Here is a 6,433-nt window from a genome sequence, read left to right as displayed (position 1 = left end):
CTACAAAGTAGCAAGTAAATATACTGGAAAATTGAATCTAATTTATAATTATTGCCTTAGTATTCACTTAAACATATAATTTCTTGGTACATGTTCCATGAACAGTTCAATATTTAGGGAAAGTAGTTGAAAAAGTTTAAGATCTATCAATAAATTATTAATAAACAAGATAATTCAAAAGCAGAGGAATGTCATGGAATTAGTATGTGACTGCTTGATGTGTGGAACAGCATATGGTGCACTGTCCATAAGTCTACAGAACAATATAGGATATGAAACCAAACATCAAAAGAAATCCAGAAACAGATACTAACATATATGTGTGTGTATATATATATATATGTATATATATACATAAGACATGATACATTTGACATCATAAATCTCTGCAAATAGAACGATTGTGTGATATGTGGAAATACATTCATTGAAATAAGAATATTGACCTATTGGTGAAATTTTAAATGATTATTACTTTCTCTTTGCAATTTTTTCTCTTCATGTTTTCAATAGTTAGCATATATAATTTAAAATTCTTTTAAGTTATGAATATTGAATGGCAAATATAGGATAAGCAATTTTTAAAATGTATGTGTATTAAATATAATCACTACAAATTAAAAGTTATATTCTTAGTGTCAAGGCTAATTAATAAGACAAGCTTTTCTAATTAATAGTAATTACTAAAAAACAAATAGCAATGAATAAAAGACAAACCAGATTGAAATATAAGTTTTCATTTTAAAAACAGCAGATTTAACAAATTATTGTCTCACTTTGGTTGAGGGCACACTGTGATGGGCATTCATAAATGTGAAAACATGCTATAATTTGAAAAATCAAACATGTTATAGGCTGTTTAAAACAATTGGCATTTTATTAAGAGTTTTATTCCAAAACTGAACCAGGAAGAAATGGAAAATCTTAACAGACCCATCACAAGCACAGAAATCAAAATTGCAACAAAAAATATTCCAACAAACAAAAGCCCAGGACCAGATGGCTTCACAGATGAATTCTACCAAAAATCTAGAAAAGAGCTAACACTTATCCTACTCAAACTCCTCCAGAAAATTGCAGAGGAAGGTAAACTGTCAAATGAGGCCACCATCACCCTAATACCAAAACCAGACAAAGATGCCACAAAAAAAGAAAACTATAGGCCAATATCACTGATGAACATAGATGCAAAAATTCTTAACAAAATTCTAGCAAACAGAATCCAACATCATATTAAAAAGATCATACATCATGAACAAATGGGCTTTATCCCAGGAATGCAAGGTTTCTTTAACATCCTCAAATCAATCAATGTAATACACCACATTAACAAATTGAAAGATAAAAACCATATGATTATCTCAATAGATGCAGAAAAAGCCTCTGACAAAATTCAACATCCATTTATGATAAAAACCCTCCAGAAAGCAGGAATAGAAGGAACATACCTCAACATAATAAAAGCTATATATGACAAACCCACAGCAAACATTATCCTCAATGGTGAAAAATTGAAAGCATTTCCCCTAAAGTCAGGAACAGGGTAAGGGTGCCCACTTTCACCACTACTATTCAACATAGTTTTGGAAGTTTTGGCCACAACAATCAGCGCGGAAAAAGAAACAAAAGGAGTGCAGATAGGAAAAGAAGAAGTAAAACTCTCACTGTTTGGAGATGACATGACACTCTACATAGAAAACCCTAAAGATTCTACCAGAAAATTACTAGAGCTAATCAATGAATATAGTAAAATTGCAGGATATAAAATTAACACACAGAAATCCCTTGCATTCCTATACACCAATAAGGAGAAAACAGAAAGTGAAATGAAGGAAACAATACCATTCACCATTGCAACACAAAGAGTAAAATACTTAGGAATATATCTATCTAAAGAAACAAAAGACTTATATATAGAAAACTATAAAACACTGATGAAAGAAATCAAAGAGGACACAAACAGATGGAGAAATATACCGTGTTCATGGATTGGAAGAATTAATATAGTGAAAATGAGTATACTACCCAAAGCAATCTATAGATTCAGTGCAATCCCTATCAAGCTACCAACGGTATTTTTCACAGAACTAGAACAAATCATTTCACAATTTGTATGGAAATATAAGAAACCTTGAATAGCCAAAGCAATCTTGAGGAAGAAGAATGGAACTGGAGGAATCAACCTGCCTGACTTCAGACTCTACTACAAAGCCACAGTCATCAAGACAGTATGGTACTGGCACAAAGATAGAAATATAGATTAATGGAACAAAATAGAAAGCCCAGAGATATCCACGCACCTATGGACACCTTATCTTCGGCAAAGGAGGCAAAAATATACAATGGAGAAAAGACAATCTCTTTAACAAGTGGTGCTGGGAAAACTGGCCAACCACTTGTAAAAGAATGAAGCTAGAACACTTTCTAACACCATACACAAAAATAAACTCAAAATGGATTAAAGATCTAAACATAAGACCAGAAACTATAAAACTCCTAGAGGAAAACATAGGCAAAACACTCTCCGACATGAATCACAGCAGGATCCTCCATGACCCACCTCCCAGAATATTGGAAATAAAAGCAAAAATAAACAAATTGGACCTAATTAAAATTAAAAGCTTCTGCACAACAAAGGAAACGATAAGCAAGGTGAAAAGACAGCCTTCAGGATGGGAGAAAAAAATAGCAAATGAAGCAACAGACAAACAATTAATCTCAAAAATATACAAGCAACTCCTGCAGCTGAATTTCAGAAAAATAAACGACCCAATCAAAAAATGGGCCAAAGAACTAAACAGACATTTCTCTAAAGAAGACATACAGATGGATAACAAACACATGAAAAGATGCTCAACATCACTCATTATTAGAGAAATGCAAATCAAAACCACAATGAGATACCATTTCACACCAGTCAGAATGGCTGCTATCCAAAAGTCTACAAGGATTAAATGCTGGAGAGGGTGTGGAGTAAAGGGAACCCTCTTACACTGTTGGTGGGAATGCAAACTAGTACAGCCACTATGGAGAACAGTGTGGAGATTCCTTAAAAAACTGGGAATAGAACTGCCATACGACCCAGCAATTCCACTGCTGGGCATACACACCGAGGAAACCAGAATTGACAGAGACGCGTGTACCCCAGTGTTCATCACAGCACTGTTTACAATAGGCAGGACATGGAAGCAACCTAGATGCCCATCAGCAGACGAATGGATAAGGAAGCGGTGGTACATATACACAATGGAATATTACTCAGCCATTAAAAAGAATACATTTGAATCAGTTCTATTGAGATGGATGAAACTGGAGCCCATTATACAGAGTGAAGTAAGCCAGAAAGAAAAACACCAATACAGTATACTAATGCATATATATGGAATTTGAAAGATGGTAACGATAACCCTATATGTGAGACAGAATAAGAGACACAGATGCATAGAACAGTCTTATGGACTCTGAGGGAGAAGGTGAGGGTGGGACGTTCTGAGAGAATAACATTGCTGCTGCTGCTGCTGCTGCTGCTGCTGCTGCTGCTGCTGCTAAGTCGCTTCAGTCGTGTCCGACTCTGCGACCCTATAGACGGCAGCCTACCAGGCTCCGCCATCCCTAGGATTCTCCAGGCAAGAATACTGGAGTGGGTTGCCATTTCCTTCTCCAGTGCATGAAAGGGAAAAGTCAAAGTGAAGTCGCTCAGTCGTGTCCGACTCTTAGCGACCCCATGGACTATAGCCTACCAGGCTCCTCCGTCCATGGGATTTTTCCAGGCAAGAGTACTGGAGTGGGGTGCCATTGAGACATGTATATTATCATAGGTGAAACAGAACACCATTCCAGGTTCAATGCATGAGACAAATGCTCAGGGCTGGGACAATGGGATGACCCTGAGGGATGGGATCGGGAGGGAGGTGGGAGGGGGATTCAGGATGGGGAACACATGTAAACCCATGGCTGATTCATGTCAGTGTATTGCAAAAACCATTACAATATTATAAAGTAATTAGCCCTCAACTAAAATAAATAAATCTATTAAAAAGAAAAGAAAAGAAAAGAAATAGACCCAATCATGGTCAATTAGTATAATAGTAACAGATTTGATTTCACATTTCTTGGCTATGCATATTTGTCCATTCTTTCTTCCTTTCATTGTAATGTTGAAATGATTTCAGATTTCCCATAAATGAAGATAATAAATTATGGCATATTAAAAAAAAAAAACCTGATTATCTCAATAGATGCAGAGAAAGCCTTTGACAAATTCAACATTCATTTATGATTAAAACCCTCCAGAAAGCAGGAATAGAAGGAACATACCTGAACATAATGAAAGCCATATATGATAAACCCACAGCAAACATTTATCCTCAATGGTGAAAAATTGAAAGCTTTTCCCCTAAAGTCAGGAACAAGACAAGGGTGCCCACTCTCACTACTACTATTCAGCATAGTTTTGGAAGTTTTAGCCACAGTAATCAGAGAAGAAAAAGAAATAAAAAGAGTCCAGATTGGAAACGAAGAATTAAAACTCTCACTGTTTGCAGATGACATGATCCTCTACACAGAAAACCCCAAAGACACCACCAGAAAATTACTAGAGCTAATCAATGAATATAGTAAAGTTGCAGGATATAAAATTAACACAGAGAAATCCCTTGCATTCCTATACACTAACAATGAGAAAACAGAAAGAGAAATTAAGGAAACAATTCCATTCACCATTACAATGAAAAGAATAAAATATTTAGGAGTAAATCTACTTAAAGAGTCAAAAGACCTGTTTATAGAAAACTATAAAACACTGATGAAAGAAATCAAATATGACACAAATAGATGGAGAAATATACCATGTTCATGGATCAGAAGAATCAATATAGTGAAAATGTGTATACTACCCAAAGCAAACTATAGATTCAATGCAATCCCTATTAAGCTACCAACAGTATTTTTCAGAGAACTAGAACAAATAACTTCACAATTTGTATGGAAATACAGAAGACCTCAAATAGCCAAAGCATTCTTGAGAAAGAAGAATGGAACTGGAGGAATCAACCTGCCTGACTTCAGACTCTACTACAAAGCTACAGTCATCAAGACCGTATGATACTGGCACAAAGAGAGAAATATAGATCAATGGAAAAAAATAGAAAACTCAGAGATAAATCCATGCACCTATGGACACCTTATTTTTGACAAAGGAGGCAAGAATATACAATGGAGAAAAGACAATCTCTTTAACAAGTGGTGCTGGGAAAACTGGCCAACCACTTGTAAAAGAATGAAACTAGAACACTGTCTAACACCATACACAAAAATAAACTCAAAATGGATTAAAGGTCTAAATGCAAGACCAGAAACTATAAAACTCCTAGAGGAAAACATAGGCAAATCACTCTCTGACATAAACTACAGCAGGATCCTCTATGACCCACCTCCCAGAGTAATGGAAATAAAAGCAAAAATAAACAAATGGGACCTGCTGCTGCTGCTGCTAAGTCGCGTCAGTCGTGTCCGACTCTGTGCGAACCCCATAGACGGCAGCCCACCAGGCTCCCCCGTCCCTGGGATTCTCCAGGCAAGAGTACTGGAGTGGGTTGCCATTTCCTTCTCCAGGGCATGAAAGTGAAAAGTGAAAGTGGAGTCGCTCAGTCGTGTCCGACTCAGTGATCCCATGGACTGCAGCCCGCCAGGCTCCTCTGTTCATGGGATTTTCCAGGCAAGAGTACTGGAGTGGGGTGCCATTGCCCCCACTAATTAAACTTTAAAGCTTTTGCACAATGAAGGAAACTATAAACAAGGTGAAAAGACAGCCTTCAGAATGGGAGAAAACAATAGCAAATGAAACAACTGACAAAGAATTAATCTCAAAAATATACAAGCAGCTCCTGCAGCTCAATTCCAGAAAAATAAACTACCCAGTCAAAAAATGGGCCAAAGAACTAAACAGACATTTCTCCAGAGAAGACATACAAATGGATAGCAAACACATGAAAAGATGCTCAACTTCACTCATTATCAGAAAAATGCAAATCAAAACCACAATGAGGTACCATCTCACACTGGTCAGAACGGCTGCTATCAAAAAGTCTACAAACAATAAATGCTGGAGAGGGTGTGGAGAAAAGGGAACCCTCTTACATTGTTGGTGGGAATGCAAACTAGTACAGCCACTATGGAGAACAGTGTGGAGATTCCTTAAAAAACTGGAAATAGAACTGCCATACGACCAAGCAATCCCACTGCTGGGCATACACAGAGGAAACCAGAATTGAAAGAGACACATGTAGCCCAATGTTCATCACAGCACTGTTTACAATAGCTAGGACATGGAAGCAACCTGATGTCCACCAGCAGATGAATGGATAAGAAAGCTGTGACACATATACACAATGTAATATTACTCAGCTATTAAAAAGAATGCATTTGAATCAGT

This window comes from Giraffa tippelskirchi, chromosome 10, assembly GCF_054371585.1.
Source record: "Giraffa tippelskirchi isolate mGirTip1 chromosome 10, T2T-mGirTip1v1.2.pri, whole genome shotgun sequence".
Lineage (NCBI taxonomy): Eukaryota > Metazoa > Chordata > Mammalia > Artiodactyla > Giraffidae > Giraffa > Giraffa tippelskirchi.
This window is presented reverse-complemented; position numbering follows the sequence as displayed.